The following is a 21,973-nucleotide window of genomic DNA, read 5'->3' on the forward strand; positions in this document are numbered from 1 at the left end:
GTCTGATTGCATGCAGATTGATGCCCCAGGTCCCGCCTCTGAGAAAAAGGTATCGGACAGGTCTGATGCTCTTTGGGTGGATGACACCTAAATGAACATCGGTACAAAGTCCCAATTTATTTCTAATATCAGAGCTCAGACCTCTACTCTTGCCTGATGCGTCTAAAACAAAAAAGGGGAACTGTAGAGAGCTGCGGAATGCTATGCCTTAAAGATGGAGCTGGTTTCCACCTTCCACCTTCCTGATGGTGAGTGCTCTCTGTCAGGAACAACTCCACATTTGGCTAAGGCTGAGGATCTGGCTTGCTTCCATGTATGTGGACCTATCTGCATTGCCCACGTGGCATGCTGGGGTTGGCTACCCAGAGGCTATTTAAGCAGTGGGCTGGCTTTCCCCAGGGTCAGATGATTGTTAAAGGTTCCTGAATAAACTGCATTGAAAAAAAAAAAAGAAAGAAAAAGAAAACTGAAGAATGTGTTAGCAGAACACCAAAGATCTATACAAACCTCTCATGGAGTTGAATCAGTTAGGAAGTGAGAGGGCTGTCTCCAAATCTCTACTTCACTCTTCAAGTCTGACTTACGCTTCTCTTACTTTACACAGTGTCTATTTTCTCTATTAAGCCATTGACATCCAAGAGATCATAGATTTCCATATGCCAGAAAAAACAAAAGTCAATTCTGAGTTCAAATCTCAAAGTCTTTCAAAGGGCCTTTCAAAAAGAAGCACAGTATATAGCTTGTGATAAAGAGTGTTCCTATCCAAGTCCACGGAAAGCAGCATAGGAGGAGATGAGGGAGGGAGGGGGGGTTGGGAGGGAATGAGGGAGGGAGCTACATCTGGGATATAAAAAATAAAAATTTAATTAAAAAAGAGTGTGCTTATGATATATGCATACAATGGATGCATTATAGAATAACCTAGTATAATGCCAACTTACCATTGCTCTGAATGAATATAAGCTTCTGGATAAAGCAGTAAATTCAGATTCTTTAATAGAGAGGACCCTGACTAAAATGCTCAATCCCCATCCTGAAAAGCAAAGAGGATGGATATGAGAAGAAGAAGAAAACAGGAAACAAGCTAGAAACCCGCCACAGAGGGCCTCTGAAAGGCTCTGCCTTGCAGACTATCAAAGCAGATGCTGAAACTTATGACCAACTGTGCATGGAATCTTATATAAGAAGTGGAAAATAGTAAGATCTGGAGAGGACAGGAACTCCACAAGGAGAGCAATAGAACCAGAAAATTTGAACACAGGGGTCTTCCCAGAGACTCATACTCCAACCAAGTACCAGGCATGGAGATAACCTAGAACCCCTGCACAGATGTAGCCCATGGCAGTTCAGTGTCCAAGTGGGTTACATAGTAATGGGAAGAGGGACTGCCTCTGACATAATCTGATTGGCCTGCTCTTTGATCACCTCCCCCTGTCGGGGGAGCAGCCTTACCAGGCCACAGAAGATGACAATACAGCCATTCCTGATGTGATCTGATAGACTAAGATCAGAAGGAAGGAGAGGAGGACCCCCCTTATCAGTGGACTTGGGGAGGGGAATGCGTGAAGAAGGGAGTGGAAGTGTGGGATTGGGAGGGAAGGAGGGAGGGGCTTATGGGGGATACAAAGTGAATAAAGTGTAATTAATAAAAAAAATTTAAAAAAAAGAGATAGCATGGATACCCCCTGGCAGATGACCAGAGACAACTTGTTGGTGGTGTTTCACTTACATCAGTCAGGGGAAGAGCAGGTGACACTCCTTTGTTCATCCTAGCTTGATTCCTCGCCTGGTGGCCAAAGCTGTCTCATGTCTAGGACTCATAAAAATCAAATTAAATCAAATCAAATCCAGGCAGCACAATACAGAGAAGGAAAAACAGACAGAGACCTGTGGACCATTATGCCCATCCATAGACCTTCCTTCCAGCACATGGCACAGGAAGGCCAGAGATAACCTGCTAGTCTCCACACCATGCAACATGGATGGAGGATGTTACCTAGGGGCCTGCCAGCACATGGTCATTCTGCAACAGGAGCCACCACAATGTGTGAGTGTGTGGTCGTCAGATGGGAGAAAAAGAGAAGTGGGTTAGCTTAAGCATTATGAAAAGAGCTGGAACTGCGGGCACAAGGGTAAAGAGAAGTTATGCCTGTAATGAATGCCAGCCCCATCACCTGTGGCCATGATTTGGATCCAGCCTGAGCTACCTCTGGGTGAGGGTCTGAATTTGTGGCTACACAGCAGCAGGGGTCAGCATCAATATCCATGGTTCATATTAACATAAGAGGACAAGAGATGTCCCTGGTTGGAGCAGCAACCAGAGACCATGTAGATGTCCAGGGACAGTGACTAACTGGTCCATCCCCTTACTAGATGTGGCTCTCTGGAGAACTGGTCTCATCTCTCACAGGAAACAGCATTGGGAAGAACAGGCCCTGTCCTGCCCAGGACACACAGTGGATATGGTCCCAGCAGCTGATGTGTGGTTGAGCCATTCCAGAGGTCATGAGTGTGGAAAAGCTGACCCTGCCACTCATCTGCTGTGGAGTGGCACTAGCACAGGTGTGATGTCCTTTCCTGTCCCTTACCAGCTCTGGCAGTTGTGAAAGCTGCCCACATGATCATAAGCTCAGGAGAGATAGCTCTGTCTCTCCCAGCTGAAGTACTTGGGAGAATGGGCCCTGTACCTCAAGTGGACAGCACAGCAGGGCCAACCCTGGTGTGACAGAGCATGTGACCCAAACCTGAGTAGCCCTCGTCTGCAGTGAAGTGGCAGGATTGCGGGATGCACCCCCACCTCACCCTCACCTCACCCCTTACTATCTTTGGCAATTGGGGGAACTAGCCCAGTGGTCATGAAAGCAGATGGGCTAGCCCTGTCCCTTGCCCACTGCAGTACTCTGGAGTCCAGACCCTGTACCTCCTCTAGGCAGCATAATAGAATGGGCCCTGTGGAGGTTCAGGTGAGCCAGCCTTAAGAGTAAGAGCATGGGAGAGCTGGTCCCACCACTCATCTGGCATGAGGTGGCCTTGGTGCAGGGGTGATGACTTCTCCCTTGCCTCCTTACTACCTGCAGTGGAGAGCTGACCATGGGGTCAAGAGAACTGGAGAGCTAACTCTGCCCCCTCACTGGCTGTACCACTTGGGAGAGCAGGCTCTGCACCTCACATGGGCAATACCGTGGAGAAGACTCTGATGGCAAAGCATGGGTGAGCCAGCCCTGAGGGTGTGAGAACGGGAGAGCTGGCCTAGGCTGCAGCATTTAGTAGAGTGGGTCTTGAACCTGACTGGACAGCATAGTGGAAGTTGCTCTGAAGGCATGGATCCAGGTGAGCCTACCCTGAAGTCATGAGAGCAGGAGAGCTGACCCTGCCTCCTGCCGATGGCAACATTGGGTGGCCTAGACAGAGCAGTGATGGAGAACTCGTCCTGGTGGTAGAGATAAAGGAGAACTGGTGGACTGACAGTTTAGCTACCAGCCCAGATCCAGGGCTCTAAATCCAGGGCTCCACACCTATATCCCAAAGCTGCACGGTCTCCATGACCCAGCGCAACAACAGGAAAACTGAGAGGAGTCCAGATGAAGGTCCAATATTGATGGTGTCACAGAAGCCAGAGATCTCAAACCAGACCAATGGCTCATTGCAGTAAGCATTTGCAAGTGAATATGTATTGATAAAGGGACATACTGTGGACATACTAAAACTTCCACAATGACATGTTTTCTATGCTTTGGTTTGTGTGTGTGTGTGTGTGTATGTTATTGGGGGGGGGTGCAATCAGAAGGGTAGATACAAGAGGATAGGAAGATAAGTGCTACTGGGTATATGATGAAAAACTCACACAGAATCAAGAACAAATTTCTTTTTAATGATAACCTCATAATCTTATAATTCACAAAAAGAGGTAGTACAGAAAAGACCAATAATAAAGATTAAAATTTGTGTAAACCTAACATAATATGAAATGGCATGCAAAGAGCTGGAGGACAAGCTTACTTCTGTTGACCGCTCACTCTGGCCTGGATGACATCAACAGTCACTGATTATGTTTTGTTTCTCTTGGCTACTTGAATACCCAATGCCAAGTACTGTGCTTCACCTCTGGGAATCTGAATCAATGAATGGGTGGATGGATGGATGGATGGATGGATGGATGGATGGATGGATTAAAGGATGCAGATATAAAATACAAAAGTACAAGACTGAAAAGAAAAAAATTGTAGAACTTTGTGTTAAAAGAAAAGCATTTAAGCCAATTGTGGTGGCACACCCCTGTAATCCCAGCACTCTGGGAGGCAGAGACATGCTGAGGTCTATGAGTATGAGGCTGATCTGGTCTACAAAGTGAATCCAGAACAGCCATAGCTACACAGAGAAACCCTGTCTTGAAAATCAAAACAAACAAAAAAATTAAAAATAAAATAAAAGCATTTAATAGCACTAGGACTTAGAGTCTTATAAAACAATTATATTGGGAAAATAAGATACAAACTCAACATGTGTAAATAACAGTTATATTCTTAAATAAGTAACTTAGACTTTATTCATTGAGCAAGGGAGCCATTGTGGGAGCAAATGTAAGTCATATCATAACATTCTTTTAATTGTTCTCTAAGATACCACACTTACTTCTTCCCTCTACTAGACTACCACAAACATGGTGATTATAGATGTATTAGAGACAAGTAAAACATCTGAATGAGAAGTGGAAAAATGATAGGGACAAATTTCACAGTGTCACTTTCCATTTGTATAACTTGCAAACCTTAGCCAGTGTTCTGTATCTTTCTGTTTTACTTTAAGCATAAGATAACTAACAGGATGTTTACTCACTGCTTTAACACAAGAAGTGGTGTTGCATTTAAAAAAAAAACTGGTCAGAGATATTTACAAGTGCATTTGTCAGTAGGCATTACTGAGAGAGTTCAGAATCTAGATGTGGACTTTGTGAGTATTCATATAAATCACAAAGGTAGGTAAAATGAACAGCAATTGTTTATTTCTCAAAGGTTTAAAAACATAATTAGCAAACATGCAGAGATGCGCCTGTCTCTCAAAAGCTAACTCGGGGCTTTGAAAGCTGTTTGATATACAAGCAACGCAGTTTGGTTTGAAAAGGAGTATTAAAATGAAGTGGATGTCCTTGATTCCTCTATTTACAGTGGTGAACCTATTTAGACTTTAAATGGCACAATTATTTCAATCCACTTCTCAGGAGCAGGGTTCCATTATTTATAATTGTTAAACCCTTTAACTTGATGTGCTTTCAGGAAAATTTTAGTTGTATTTTTCCACTCTAGCTTTATAACCGTTCTCAAGAAAATGTAAGTTTGTTGAGAAAAATACACTTTTTTTTTTTTTACCATAAACATCCAGTGGTTTGAAAGCAAGTTTTCAAACATCATCTCTGCCTTCTGAGGGCACAGCAATGTAGTCAGAAGACATTCATAGAATATAATTAGATTTAAACTAGAGGTTATTAGAGTGCTCTGGGAGCCCCTGCACACTGAGGAGATCTTGCCTGCTGAAGAAGGAAGTAGTCAGCCTGAATTTCTAATGATAAGAACAAGGTGACCAGACAAAAAGAATGAGAAAATTTCCTAGAGAAGTAGCATACCACTGAGCATTGCCTTATTGTTCTGTAAATATTACAACGTATAATTGATTAACAAATTCCTGAACATTATAAACCCAAGATTTGGAACCATATTTCCACTATTTTACCCATGTGTTCTCTAGCAGTTTTTTTTTTTTGTATTATATCCATTATTCAAAGGGATTTTTTTATTTATGTAATAAAACCTAGAACACAGTTATCTTGATTGTAGTACTCTGAAGACATCACTACCATCCTCCTTTTGAAATAACTGCTCCTGGGCACATATTCAAAAGATGCTCAACCAGACAATAAGGACATTTGCTCAACTATGTTCATAACAACTTTACTCATAATAGCCAGAATCTGAAAACAACCCAGATGTTCCTCAACTGAAGAATGGATACAGAAATTGTGGTACATTTACACAATGGAATACTACTCAGCAATTAAAAACAAGAAAATCATGAATGGTGGCAGGCAAATGGTGGAAACTAGAAAAGATCATCCTGAGTGAGGTATCCCAGAAGAAGAAAGACACAGATTGTATATACTCACTCATAAGTGGATATTAGCTCTATAATACAGAGTAAACATACTAAAATCTACAGTCCTAAGGAAGCTAAACAACAAGGAGGACCATAGTGAAGAGGCTGAAACCTCACTCAGAAGGGCAGACAGGATAGACATAGGAAGTAGGAGGAGAGAGGGAACAGGACAGGAGCCTTCCACAGGGGGCCTCTGAAAGACTCTACTGATCAGGGTATTGAAGGAGATGCTGAATCTCATAGCCAAACTTTGAGCAGAGGGCGGGAACCTTATGGAAGAAGAGAGAAATAGAAAGACCTGGAGGGAAAAAGAGTTCCACAAGGAAACCAACAGGGTCAAAATTATGTACAAATAAATAAATAAATAAATAAATAAACTTTTAACTTTATTTGTTTACAACTTACATCACAATCTTAGTCCCTCTCCTCCTAGGCCCACTCTCCCTCTCCCCCCTCCCTTCCCTCCTGTCCTGAAGGGGGTCCTTCCCACCTATCCACCCCATCACTTCTTGGTGAATGAGGACTGAGTACAACCTCTTTCATGGTGGCCTAACAAGTCAGACCCACCAGGGGGAAGTGATCAAAAAGCATGCAACAGAGTCCATGTCAGAAACAGCCTCCTTGTTCTCCTTACTAAGTAACCTACAAGAAGACCAAGTTGCCGGTTGAGTATATATGTGTAAGAGGCCTAGATCTAGTCCATACATGTTCCTTGATGGAGCTTCAGTCTCTCCAGGACCCCCTGGGCCTAGGTTAGTTGGCTCTGTTGATACCAACCCACCCACAAAAACTTCAACCCAAAATTTACGCTGACAACAAGATGTGCAGAGATAAAAATGGAGCAGAGTTTGAGGAAATGCCCAACTAATCCTTGGCCAAACCTGAGAGCCACCCCATGGGAGAGCCAACCCCTACTCTAACAGTGTCTACTAGCTTGCAGACAAGAGTCTAGCTATCTTCTGAGAAGCTCCATCCAGCAAAAGATTGAAACAGATACGGAGACACCCAGCAAAAGATTAGACAGAGCACAGGGAGCTTTGAAGAAGAGTTGGGGGAAGAACAATAGGACCCAGAGAAGAAAAATACATACTTTTAAAACTGCATTTCGATAAAGTTTAAGTATCATAGTTACATGACTTCATTTAGCTTCACAAAATCATTAGGAGGCATGCTGGATTTTCTTCATTTTATAGATGATAAAACTGAAACAGAGAGAAAGAGAGTCTAAGATATTTGCCTACAATTGTATAGGCAATAAAACAGCAGGGCTAGTATTTAAATTTAGAATAGGCAATAAGCTGATTTTTCTAGTGGTGTGACACTTGTAGGGTTTCCAACTACTTTAATGTTGGCAGATAATGAAACTGTGTGTTCAGGTTTAAGAGGACTTTCCTGAACAAAACACTTAAAAAGAAAGTGTGTAGATAGATAGATAGATAGATAGATAGATAGATAGATATGTATATACCTATATATATATATATATAGGTATATATATATATTATATACCTTTCAGAATAAATATCAAATGACAAATTCTAGGATCAAACGAAGTAAATTGGTGGATTTTAGAATAATAAAATACCGCTTAAATGTGTGGAAAATTTTCAAGGTTTTTATAAGAAAAACAATGTTGGATTTGCATCACAGTTGTTCTTAAAATACAAGAATTTTAAAAATGGAATTCTCTAAAAATATAAAATTTCATTTTCAAGGAAATAAAATGAGCCAAAAATTCTATATCCAGCAAAACTTTCCCTCAAATATAAATTTGACATCAGTTCAAAGCATGGCTTTGTTTCAAGAAGAAATATAAAAGAATACAGTAGAAATGGATATTATTATCTAGCCAAAAAGAAAAGAAACATTCTACCTACATTTAATCTTCAATATAACACATTGTTGTTAAATTTGTGGAAAATCATAATAATGAAAACATAATAAGCTAGATATATGGGATTGCAGCTTCAGGGGGAAATTTGCAGCATTATGTTTTTACATTGTATAAAATGTGACCAATAAGAATGAAAAGTAAGTTAACCATATAGTTCTGAAGTTATTTACTTTATATATGTGAAATGATGTATTACAACAACAAATAAACTGTTTAGAACTTTCATATGTTCTAATTGTGAAAATGTCATATAGCGATGACGGTATATGCATTGACCATCACATGTTCTCTGGGATTGTCTGGTGCTGTCAGACAATCAATTGCTGTCAATTATAATCCAAGTATTTTGCACCTTGTGTAAATTACAAAATTCAGTGGATATACAAATTTTGTCCCTACAGGAGAGTTTTAATAGAAATCACTCTGCAGTATCAAAACTGTTTATGTCTTTAGTAATTTATTTCACTTTTCTTTTCCTCTATATTTTTCAGTTTTTTTTCCTATTAAATCAGGTTCTCTCACTGACTAATTTGTTTTTTTTTATCTTATTAAAAATAGATTCTTTTTCTTAAATAATATATCCTGATTAGTTTCCCCCTTCCTAGGTACTCCTCCCAGTTCCCTCCCATCTGGATCCACTCCCATTCTATCTCTCATTAGAAAACAGGTGAGAGCAATCCTGCGATACAGTGTCACAGGGCCTGGGGGGCCACCACCCCTGAGATGATCCCTGCTGGGTGCCACACTGCAGGGGCAATGGACAACATTCCCGAGATGACCCCAGACACCTGGAGACCTCCTCCTCCCCTGGGCACCACAAAGATGAGCCGGTAAGTGGTAGAGAAATGGAGAAGGAGAGTCACAATGAAGGCAAACCGGGAGACTGGAGGGTCGTGAGAAAGAGCCTCGAGTGAATGACTGGTGATGCCAGCTGGGGCCATAGTGAGGTCCATACATCCACAGAGGGCCATGTTTGGGTCTGTGGCCCTGCAGCACTGGAAGTCTGTTACCACCAAAGACCAGGATAACATCCATGGTCTGGGCTACTGCCTGGGTCAGCCTCTAAGTCTGAGGGCTGTGCAGAGCTGGTCCCACCCTTCGACTCTGAATCTTGGGTGAGCTAGCCCTCCAAAGGTGTGAGAGCAGAAGAGCTGGCCTCACCCTTAAGCAGCTGCAGTACTTGGGAGAGGAGGTTTCTCACCTTGCTCAGGAAGGACAGTGGAGCTGGCCCTGGGTATGGAGGCTGGGCATGAGATGGACTCCAGGTTATGAACATGAGAGAGTTGGTTCTGTCACCATGCAGTGATGTGGGCTAATGAGAAATGCCTTTTCACTTGCCCCTTGCCAGCCTACAATAGGCAGAAGAACAGGACACAAAGTCATGAGAGTGGGAGAGCTGGTCCTGCCCCTCCCAGGCTGCAGGACTGGTGAAAGAACCCTGTGCCTCACCCTGGCAGCATAGAAGAGCTGACCCTGGTGGTGAGGATGTGGAGAAGACAGCCCCAAGAGTGTGGGCACAGGAGAGCTGGCTCTGCAACTTGTCTGTCTTGTGGTGGCATGGGTAAGGGAAAGATGCCCTCCTCCCTTCACCCTTTCCCAGTTGAGGCAGGCAAGAGAGCTGCCCCCCCAACCTGAAGTCGTGAGAGCAGGAGATCTGGCCCTGCCCCTCACCAGCTGCAACACTTAAGAAAATGGGCCCCTGCACCTGACCTGGGCAGCACAGTACATCTGGCCCTAATTTTGGGGATTGTGGATGAGCCAGCCCCTAGTGTTTGAGAGGAGGAGAGCTGGTCCAACCCCCCAGACCCTTGAGGGCTGCAGCACTTGGGAGAGTGAGCCATGCATCCACCTGAACAGCAAAATAGAGTTGGCCCTGCTGGCAATGAGAAGGTAGGCCAGCCCCAAGGTCATGAGAGCAGGAGAATTGACTCTGCTCGCCAGCTGCAGCACTGGGTGAGTTACCTAAGGCAGTGCTGGAGAGCTGGCCTTGGTTGTGCTGGTGAGGGAGAGCTGGTGGGCTGACCAGCTCAACTACCACCCAGACTCAAATCCAGGGCTTTGAATTGGCCCACCCCAACATCTATCCATCTGTGAACTGCTGGGGAGCAAGAAGAGGCAGGACCTACAGACCCAAAGCTGCAGGATCTCTATGACACAGGGTCACAACAGGATATACCAGAGGAGTTCCTGTGAGGATCTAATATTGATGGTGCAGCAGAAGCCAGAGGCCTTGAACCAGACCAATGATCATTGCAAAGAATAACTGCAAGTAAAGAAGTGTGGACAAAGGGTATACTGAAGGATACACTCTCCCACACAGCAGCTTCCATTACTTTTTTTTTCTTTTGAGGAAGAGGTTGCAAGGGTAGAGAGTGGGCAAAAAGGGACAGGGAGAGGAGTGGGATTGGGGTGCATGATGTGAAATTCACAAAGAATCAATTAAAAGTTAAAATAAAGAGAAAAACAGGCTTCTAAGGAAATATAATATAGATAAAACAAACTAAGATATTGGAATTGAATAAAACATACAAACAGAAAAAAAAATGAGCCCAAGAGAAGACATAAGAAACAGAGATACAGTCATTTGCAAACTTAGGAAATCCTTGAAAACACTAAACTGGAAGCCGTAATACATACATACATATATATATATATATATATATATATATATATATATATATATATATTGAACCTATAAAGTAAAAATAAAGAACAATATATAAATTATAATTAAAAATAAAAATTATAAGACTTAAAAAACAAAGAAATGGTCTGATACAACATTATGATACAAGGAACCTCCAGAGTTACCATTTGAGCTCCTTTTGTGTTGGCTGTCCACATCTGGTCCTGCAGCCTACCTTTAAGAGTACTTTGTTCCCAGATATTAAGCTTAAGTATGTCAATAAAAGACGAAAATAAAAAAAAAAAAAGAATACTTTGTTGACTCTACCCAGCAAGGTATCAAAACATATGCTGAGACTCATAGCCAAACTTTGGGCAGAGTGCAGGGAATCTTATGAAAGAAGGGGGAGATAGAAAGACCTGGAGAAGACAGGAACTCTATAAGGAGAGCAACAGAAACAAAAAGTTTGGGCACAGGGGTCTTTTCTGGGACTGATACTCCAACCAAGGACCATTCATGGAGATAATCTAGAACCCCTGCACAGATGTAACCCATGGCAGTTAAGTGTCCAAGTGGGATCCCTAGTAATGGGAATAGGGACTGTCTCTAACATGAACTCAGGGGCTGGCTCTTTGATCACCTCCCCCGATGGGGGATCAGCCTTACCAGTCCACAGAGGAAGACAATGCAGCAAGTCCTGATGAGACTGATAGGCTATGATCAGATAGAAGGGGAGGAGGACCTCCCCTATCATTGGACTGGAGGAAGGGCAAGGTAGAAGAAGGGGGTGGGAGGGTGTGATTGGGAGGGGATGTGGGAGGGGGCTACAGCTGGGATACAAAGTGAATAAACTGTAAGTAATAAAAATAAAAATTAAATAAAAGAAAAGAGTGCTTTGTTTTCACATTCTCACTGGCTAGTTGGCAATGTAGGATATTCAACACAGAAATCATCATGATATCTGTGTAATCTTCCCTAAAAATTATAATGCTTAACATGGTAAAAGTGTGCATTTATCTCAATACCTGTAGGAAAATTAAATCAAAAAATGAAAATCCAAACCTAAAATTCAAAATTTTATAAAACAACAAGTTTATAAAACATAAAGTATATAAAAATTAAATTTAATAATATCAACCTAATAGCTAATTACCTTGAATTTTAAAAATGTTTTCCTTCAATAAGACAAACCTAATACAAATAAACATTGGGGTTCAATAAAAAAAAAAGAGAGAAAACCTACCAAACAAAGGTAAACATGGGGCTAGGTGGATGGCTCAAAGGGTAAGAGCATGTGTGTTGCTCTTGCAGAGGACCTGAGTTTGCTTCTCAGCACCCACACTAGATGGCTCAGGATAGCCAGTACATTCAGCTCTATGGTATTAAATGAGTCTACCTTCCATGCACATACACACAGTTTTGAAAAGGTAATAAAAATAAATTATTTAAAAAGGTAAACAGCAATTTACAAGTAGAAAATAGTAATTAAAATACATGAAATTTAAAAATAGTAGCTTGCTTTGCCTTCAATACATTAATGTATTTGAAGCATTGATAATGGATGCATTCATAGCATAAGAAAAAGGATATCTAATTGCTCTATAGTAATTTATACATTTAAGATTACCTCCATACAAATGACAGCAGGATTAGTTTCTGTAAATACACAAGTTTATTTTATTTTATTTTATTTTTTACAAGTTTATTTTAAAGGTGACATGAAAAAGTATGCTCAGATAAAACCATCAGAGAAAATAGGCTTTAAAAAAAAAAGTAATGTTTAGAGCTAGTTCTATTAGTATTAAAACAATTTTCTGGAATGCATTCTTATTTTATGAAGCTACTAAAAGAGGTTGACGATTGGAAAATATGTCAAAACTCCATGAATAAACTCAACTACATACACAAACTCAATATGTGATAACACAGCAAGGTACTCAAAGTAACTAGAATAGTATCCCCAAAATCCATATGCACCTAGAATTTCAGAGTGAGACTGAACCTTTGGATGTGTTATTGGTTGGTTAAGAAGCTTCAGGGGGCCTTCAGAGACTGAGGCACCAACCAAGGACGATGCATGGACAGGACCTAGACCCCATGCTCAGATGTAGCCAGTAGGTAGCTCAGTCTTCAAGTGGGTGGCCTAATAAAGGAATCAGGGGTTATCTCTGACATGGACTCTGTTACCCACTCTTGGATCACTTCCCACTGGTGGATAGGCCTTGCCAGGACACAGAGAAGAGGACCCAGGCATTCCTAATGAGACTTGATAGGCTTGGGTAAGAAGGTAGGGAAAGAGGACTCCCACTTCCTGTGGTCTGGAGCCAGGGGATGGGGGGGAAGAGGGATGGAGGGTGGGACTGGAAGGAGATGAGGGAGGGGGCTACAATCAAGATATAAAGTGAATAAAGTATATCTTTTTTAAAAGAAGTTTCAGATGGAGTGAAGACTCCAAGGTTTAGGTAGGGTCATCAAATGCAATGACTGCTGTTCTTAAAGGAAGAAAAAAAATGTTGTGCTGGGGAGGTGGCTTGGTGGGTAGGACTCTGCTGTGCACACATGAGGACCTAAGTTTGAATCCCAGCATGCAAGTGAAAAGTCAGGAGGATATCTCAGGGGGTTAAGATGGAGAGTAACAGAGCAGGATACCCAACTGCATCCTCTGGCCTCAGTTTTCAAACACCCACAAGTGCATGTACCCAGAGACATGTACATGTACACCACACACATAATGCACACACACACACACACACACACACACACACACACACACACACACACAGAGAGAGAGAGAGAGGGAGGATGAAAAAAAAAGGTAAAGAAAAAAAAACATACACAGAAGACAAAGGCATTGTGAAGAGATTGTTCTACCACTGCAAGGCATAAAATGTGTAGAGCTTATGAGAGAAAGGGCGATACGATACAACATGCAGAGAGAGCACAGCCCTGGGTTATAGACTTTCAACTTATGGCTTCTTGGAAATCCAAAGCTGAGGGAGTGAGAATATTGGTATTTGTCTTAGGATCAAAAGAAAATTTTGGAAAGCTTTTCATAATGGTAAAAATGAGTAGATTAACATTTTCAAAAAAATGGATATTTTAAGTACAGAGTAGAGATGAACCAAAATGTGAATCACGGGAAACACTGGCAATCTAAGAGAGAGAAACTGGTGCTTGAATGAAAGAGAAACTTGGTGGCTGGGGAGGTGAAACCTGACACAGAAACTACTTAAAGAAAAATAAAAAGGCTTGGTAAGTAACTAGAAGTTTAGATGCAATATCAAATGAAACATTATAGATTCTTCATAATGAAATGAAACTTCAGGAAAATACAATGTAGAAATATAAATTATAGATAACATTTCACTTTTCTACTTTCTATGACATTAAGAACACATTTATATTATACTTCTTTTCAAATAAAAGTAACATTTAACCTTCACAAAAATCACACTGTCAAAATCACTCTCAGTGTAACTGAGTTATAACTATACATTTTGCTAAGAGGTGGGACAAAGTTCTTATAGTCAAGAGAGGCCTAGTAGGAATTATCTCTGGTGCCTAAATACGCATCAGACTATATTGAAAGGGTATTGCAACACACAGAGACCCACGCAGAAGTTAAAATAATCATTTTAAGAACCTTTTGTTAATTTTTATATTATATATACATTATAAATTATCTGTGTGCATACATGTACATATGTACACACACACACACACACACACAGAGAGAGAGAGAGAGAGAGAGAAAAGGCAGTTAAATTTCTTGTTCCTAAAAAAAGTTTTTCCAGTTCTCATGCTCAGATGCATTTACATATTATCAACTGAAGGTTCCATAGTATTTCTATGTAGCACTGTTGTGAGGAACAAATGAAGTGAGCCAGGTAAGGCACTATAAAGAGAACACAAAGAATTCAAATGTGTAGCAGCTACAGGGATGATCAGGTTAGTAATTTTTACTCCTCTCAACATTTAGGATGTTAAATTCCTAAACTACAATTAAAATAAACTGGTTTCTGCCTTATTAATTATGATATTTACTGTGGCTAGACAGGTCATGTGCCCTAGGGGAAAACTCACTGCTACAATGGCATGACACCAAAGTGTACGGTAAATATTTACACTTGTACCTACAAACAAACACAACTTAACCCGAGAAATGTCTCTCTTCCATGAAAGGCAGTGCATTTGCTGTAGCAAATCATGCCTTATCAAGGTGCTTCAAAAAAGAAAAAAAGTTGAAATTCTGTTCAGCCCGAAACAGAATTTCTAAACCACCTTCTCTAACATTCAGGGGATATTGCAGAAGAAGTATAAAGAATATAACGGCTAAAGGTAAGAAGAAAAGCTGAAAAAAAAAAAAAAGGCTCCCTTCAGGGTGCAACATAGACAGTACAATCATGGACTCCCAAAAGCTGCAGGTACCTGCACTGGGCCTGAGCAACACTGATGCTGCCAATAGTTAAGCAGGGACCAGAGAGGGCCATGTGCGAGTCCAACCTGCCATGTAGAATTACTAATTACTGACGGATCCTGGAGGACAGTCCTCATCTTTGGTTTTGTATCAACGCAGAAGCACGCCAGGCCCCAGTGGCCAGTAGCAAACCCATGGCCACACAGACAGTCCTGGCTGAAATCAGTGAGTCACAAAGCAAATGGGCACACTAATGAGAAAGGGAATGACAGGAAGGAGGGGAGACGACAGGTGTGAAAAGAAACACAGGCTTGGGTGGCCGTAAACAATGCACTAGACACACATACAAAACTGTCAAGGAATAATGACAATCAATGACAAAATGTGAAGTTGAGAGAAATTATCTATATTGTGTAGAAAATAAGGTCATCTCGCTAGGTATATGATGAAAAACATGCCTTTAGTCTTCATTTCCACTTTCTGGTGCTCATATTCTAAATCCCTTGGATGTCCTGGGTGACAAAAGTGATAAAACATCTTCTGCTGAAGATTTGAATTTTGTAAAAAGCACCTAAAACTATCTGGTTCTCCTAAATTTTATATATATATATATGTATATATATATAATATTATACATATAATATATAAAAATATATAATATAATGTATACTATACAATATGTAAATTATTATATAATATGAATTATAAATATATTATATATATAACCTTTATGTCTATAAAGATTTTCATCTGATAGATAAATCAAAATTCAAAATAGAAACTATACTAAGACATTTCCTAGTTCAGTGCTTTGCTATTCTGTCCTTTTAGTCTTTATTCAAACTATTTAGCTGGAAATCTATTCAATGTGTCTTCAGAGAAAACATTATGAATAGAGTAATTTAATGAGACCATGTGTTCACAGTGCCTTTCAGAATGACAGATTATGGAAAAAATAGATAAATATTTTTTGAATTGAAGATATAAAAATAGAAACATTTTATGAGCTTATCCCATTGACTATGAGCTAGTGATTTTCCAAAAATATGCACCAAATATTAAGCTGAAAATAAGTAAATCACTATTGTTGTTCTTCCCTGCAACTTCTGGAAATATCTCTCTAGAGTGTTGCTACACCATAAGCTTTGTAATGGGAATTTATTATTTTTTTTTGTAATTGGAATTTTTTAAGTCTCTTCTGCCTTATAGTTGTCTGTTGCTTGAAAAAAAATGCCAGTAAATAATGAGGTCCCCATTGTTCCAAATACCAAGTATGAAATACCGTCTGTGTGGGCTTACATTTAGTATTGATTCTTCAAATGAGAAAAACTCTTTAATTAACACGGAGGATCTTCATAAGCTTTTAAACTTAGCAGTAGATTTAAAGGAGAGGGCGGGCCGGAAGCGGTTTTTAAAGACCTAGAAATCATTGTGCCCTGAGAAGAAAGAGCTGGAAATCCACACATGTTCAGTAAAACATTTCTTACCATGAAAGCTCTCAAATCCCCGATACCAGATTCTAGGTTTTTGTTTCTGTTTCCCTGACCCTTTTATTCTAACAGTAATGGTGTGGGTTACCTAGTAAAAGAGTCTTGAGTCATTTCATAACACATTGGCCTCTGATCATGAGCAGTCCTCATTTCTTTCTCGTACCTTTAAAGATGCCCTATAAAAGCTTTCAGGTTGTACAAACAACTGCACGCTGTGTGCATCGCAGACAAAGGGGATGGTCCTGAGCTCCTGCTGTGGCAGAGGACTCTCTTTCCTAAGAAGGGCAGGTAAGAAAGGTTAGACTAATTGAATCATTTAGTGGCTGCATCTTCTTAAGTGCTTTCCTGGAGAAGGGGTCAAAACTAACATTAACACGACTGCCCTTACAAGGACACCCACCCGAGTCAGGTTTTCCACCTGGTCTTTCAGAATTCACTGGGACTCACTAAACCTGTGACAAGCAACTGTGACTTGTGGCAGCATGATAGACTGAACTAACAGAAAAGAGAGAAGTGTTGCTCCCCACAACTTGTAACGTATTTCTCTCACGATACTCAAATCCAGCGTCTTCAAGTAGCTCACCTCCGTTTCTGTTGTACTGCATAGTCTATTTCATCTCAGTGTCTCAGCAAATCCAAGAATGCTTATTTGTGAAAAAATAAATAAATAAAAGTGTTCTGATAAGAAAACTGAACCATATACAGTGTTTTGCAGAATGTCTCCCCTAGTCTCCACATCACCCCAGACATCTTTCTACTGCACACACCACCACGAATACCATATGGAACCAAAGGTTTAAGGAGCATAATTGAAGTCATCACCCCAAACAAGCTATAAAGATCCCATAGGTATCTTGTGAAACTTTGCAGTTAAAGGCAGTGCTGTGAATTATAATACTAATTTGCTCAAAAACAAATCATCCTTTAAAAAAATCATCCTTTTCTAAATTTAGAACATTACTCATCTGTATTTTCTACTTTTTCCATTCCTAATGGAGATGTCTCAGAGTTCTACCGCCCCTTTCTCCTCCTTAATATGCCTGATTGCAAGACGTACCTTGCTTTTTGTGTAGCAATTAATTTGAATGCATCAGTAGTAATTTTTTTTGGAATTTGATCAAATTATTTTAAAATTAATCTAGGAGACTATCAGGGTAAGTCTCTAAGTACAGAAAATAACAGTGACTATGAATTATTTTGCTCACTCTGTATGAAATGGCAGGTGTTGAATTAAGAAACCAATAAAGATTAGGGCTGATAGGAAGCTTATCAGGCTGCCCCATGCCCGTGAGAGTTCCATTTCAAATGAAGTGGTATGAGGAAGCCCTATTCCTACATATTTCTGCAGTTAAAGGACCTTGAAAATCAATTAAACAGAATTCATTCCTAGATTTTGTCATTATTCTTTGGGACTATTTTAGGAAGAAAAACTCAAATTTCTTATTTCTTAAGAAACTTAAATCTCTCTGTCTCTCTGTCTGTCTTGATTTTGCATTGTTTACATTTTGTGAGTTAGTTTACTACACTACAAATAATGTTGTGGAGTCCCAGATCTGCTTATACTTAAAAATAACCAGATCAGGTTGTCTCATTCAACTTTTCCCCATAATAGAGAAATTTAAATCATTGGAGGGGAAATTTTATGTTTTGAACAAACTTGCTAGCTATCTTAAGTGGGAAATTTTGATTTCATGAAGCAATGGTAGCAGTATGCCAACATTCAAAATCTTAGAGTTTATACTGAAGGTGTGGGAAGGAAATATCTCCAAAAAGAGCAGGAGGAGTAAACATTGTCCAGGCAATAAGATGCTGACAAGGGCTGATACTCCCAGAAAGGGAAGGGTGTTTCAGTGTGAGGCTGTAAACTTTCCCTGTCTGATGGAGGAAGGTATGTGTGAGAAAGTAACGGAGCTGCAGCATTTGAATTTGACAACACTTTATAGCAAATGGGGAACTTTGCAATTACATGTAATCACATGCTTTGTACCAGGCAAGTGGCCTAGCAGTATGGTAGAGAACGGCAAAGGGATAAGAGAAACAGATTGTTTTTAAAATTGGGGTGTGTGCTTATAATGCAAGAACTTGGGAATTGGTAGCAGGGGGATCCTGAAGGTAAGGTCGTTGTACCTCAGCTGCATATTGAGTTTGAGGCCAGCTTGGCCTCAACAAGGCACTGACTCAAAATAAATAAGCTGCTAAAGCAAACCCAAAAATGAAATGAATTTAAAACAAGAGTTGGAATATAGATTTTATATAAAGCAGATTTAAGAGTTAGACTTTTTACTCTGCCACTAAGTAGCTGGGAAAGTTCTATGATCTCCCTCCTGAACTCAGGCGGTGTCGTAATTCCCAGACTAAATCTAGCTGACATCTCTTGGTCAGCAATGCTTTAAAGAAGGATCATGTTTTTATGTAGGTTACTTTGCTGCTCTTAAGAGGGCTCTTGTATTGCCTTGGTTCTTCTAGTAATATACCAGGCATGCCACACAGCTTTTTAACAGCAACCTGTGCTTTTGAGAGGCTGACTTTGTCATCTTTTTTTTTCTTTTAATCTAAATTTTCCACATGGATTTTATTATGTTATGTTTTTGTTTGTTTTTTTGTTTTTTGTTTTGTTTTGTTTTATTTTCAAAGCTATTCCAAGGAAAATGGCACATATCCACACATATCATCATCCTGCTTATATCTGTATCACCAGTTTCAATGGCTAAGCCCATCCTCATAAAACCTTCTGTTTTCTCCACATGCTGTGTGTTGGTGGGCAGGCCCACAGACTGCTGGTACAGTCTCACAATGGCAAATTCACAATGAAAAAAAATATATTTGCCACTTCTAAGTTTTCATGGACAGAACCCAAGAGATGCTAGCAGTGTAAGTATGTGAAGGAGAGAGACCAGAGAATAAGTAAGATTTCATAACATAAATATAAAAAATAATAATTTTGGTTTTACAGAATAATTAGAATTATAAATTGAGTCAATATTAAGGTCACTACTGTTCACAAAATATTCCAAAGGGTTATGAGAAGCACATGAATGGAAAGAGATCAATTGTGTAAAGAGATCAGCCTCTAGTGCAGAGATCTTTTCCTACTCTCTTTTGCTGTACTTACCGCATAAGTAGGTCATCAACCTTGCTTGTAAGATAACCTGTCCTGTCCACTGATACTTCCTGACAAGAACTGACCAGTCAAAACTTTTTGTTTCTTCAGTTAAGGCAAAAACAAAAACAGAATCCCACCAGTACCAACTTTATTACCTAAATACATTCCCAGGACATGGCTTTTATATACCCTTGTTCTTCTTTCTCTTACTGCCTCCTCCCTGCCCAACATGTTTCTTACTGTCCAGATGTCTGAGCATCCTCTTACCAATAGATTCCCCCACCAGAGTCATCTTGAGGTTGTTACCTGTGAGTAACAAATATTCTAATACCTCCGTTTATTTTTATCAAGTATGGTGTGTTGTGATGTTCCCTGCCTGGGAATTGAAGAGAACAAATGGACCAGTATGGCAAGGAATAAACTCAAGGAAGGTCAGGATCTTTAACAAAAACAAAGGCAGTATCTCTGAGAAGTTTAATGAAGAATGGCTATAGGATCAATATCCCTGTGAAATTTGGAGGAAAGAGAATGATAAAGAGGCAGACGTTGGATCATTATTTCATCACAGACAGAAAGGGCTCTCCCAGCCTCAGTGGAACATTTTAAAGCTAGGTTCACCTTCAAAGTTGTCCTCAGTTGGAACAAAGGATTTGGCCACAAAGGATGGCTGCGAAGAAAGACTATAGACTCTAGTCATACGGGGTTCAGGAGATGAGCAAAATCTCTAGAAAGGTTGTCTGATAAAACTTATTTGTGAGAGCTACCTCAGCAGCTAGAGTAAGCTTTTCAGAGCTATAGTGTTAGCTTTGTCATCAGCATGCTGCTCAAAACAGAATAACCAAAGTGTTTTATTTGAGATGGGTTATGTTTATTTTGATAAAGATATTTTTCTTGCCTTCTGTTTTCTCTTTGTGCCAGCAGGGAAGGTCCTGGAACTTAGTTTGTTGTGGAGTTTTATTATTGTTTTTAGATAGAATCTCCCTGTGGAACTGTGGGTGGTCTGGTACTCATTATGGAGTTTAGGCTTGTCTCACACCCATGGAAAATACTGTTGCCTAATCCTCCCATGTATTGGAAGCCTGAGCTATCATGCTCAGATGGCAGTTTAGAAAGTAAGAGTCACCAACAGACTTTCACACTTAAGATTTCCAAAATTTTGCATGCAATAAGGAAAGTAAAAGTTTGGGTCAGAAAGGACCATGTATTCTAGATCATCAGGGAGCTGGCCTTGTTCCTGAGTCACACAGCAAGATAACTACAGAGGAAGATTTGTCGGGTATTTATAAAATACTAGAACACCGACTTTGGAGCACCTTACCTGGTGAAATCACTGTATGCCCTGAGAGCAGGGGCTGCAAGTGGACTATGGAGATGAGAATAAGAGATGCATTAATGTTCACATGGCCTTACGTGGGTGCCTCCATACCCATTCCAGAATCAGTGGTAGTGCTTTGTTCTAGTCATTTATGGAGGTAGTAGAATCGCCTAAGCCTTCCAGGTTAAGGATTACCAGCAAAATCAAACCGAGTCACAGACGAGTTTTAAAAAGGCAATATTCTTGCAAATCTCTTTCTGACCCTGGGTCAATAACTCCATGAAACCTAAACAAACTAGCTAAGAAACACAGTGACGTGAGTCTATGTCTCCTTTCACCGCTATAAAATGCCCATGAAGCGTTCACACAGGTCTTTGAGACTGTCACCAACATGAATGAGCCGACAGCCCCTGAGCTGCTACAGAAGTGATAAGACCTGGAGGTAAGAGGTGCGGTGGAGTGATGTTCCCAAGAAAAGCCCATGAAAGCCCTGAACAGACTGACCCAAGGAGAAGGACAGCAGAAACCAACTAAAGGGGTGAAAATAAAGAATTTGCCTCTATAATAGACATATAGTGTGAGAAGTAAGTTCTATCATGGTTTTTCCTTTTTATAGTGGAATAAAATTTTTTTCATACAATGTATTTTGATCATTTTCCCCTCCTCCAATTTCAGCCAAATCACTCGTTTTTATGTTCTTTCTTACTCTCTCTTTCTTTTTTTTTTTTTTTTCAATGCTGTTTATTCAGGAACATTGAACAATCCTCGGACCCCGGGGAAAGCCAGCCCACAGCTTAAATAGCCTCTGGGTAGCCAACCCAGGCATGCCACGGGGGCAATGCAGATAGGTCCACATACATGGAAGCAAGCCAGATCCTTGGCCTTAGCCAAATGTGGAGTTGTTCCTGACAGAGAGCACTCACCATCGGGAAGGTGGAAGGCGGAAACCAGCTCCATCTTTAAGGCATAGCATTCCACAGC

At 40.3% G+C, this 21,973-nt stretch overlaps 1 non-coding gene across 1 annotated transcript; it reads left to right on the forward strand.

The window, feature by feature from the left end:
* Window positions 1–1,680: 1,680 nt before the first annotated feature.
* On the forward strand, window positions 1,681–1,823 carry LOC132648828 (small nucleolar RNA SNORA48). Its single transcript, XR_009587231.1, has one exon. It is a non-coding gene; the product is annotated as a small nucleolar RNA SNORA48 (small nucleolar RNA).
* Window positions 1,824–21,973: the final 20,150 nt, after the last annotated feature.

The sequence above is a fragment of the Meriones unguiculatus genome, chromosome 17 (genome assembly GCF_030254825.1).
Source record: "Meriones unguiculatus strain TT.TT164.6M chromosome 17, Bangor_MerUng_6.1, whole genome shotgun sequence".
Classification (NCBI taxonomy): domain Eukaryota; kingdom Metazoa; phylum Chordata; class Mammalia; order Rodentia; family Muridae; genus Meriones; species Meriones unguiculatus.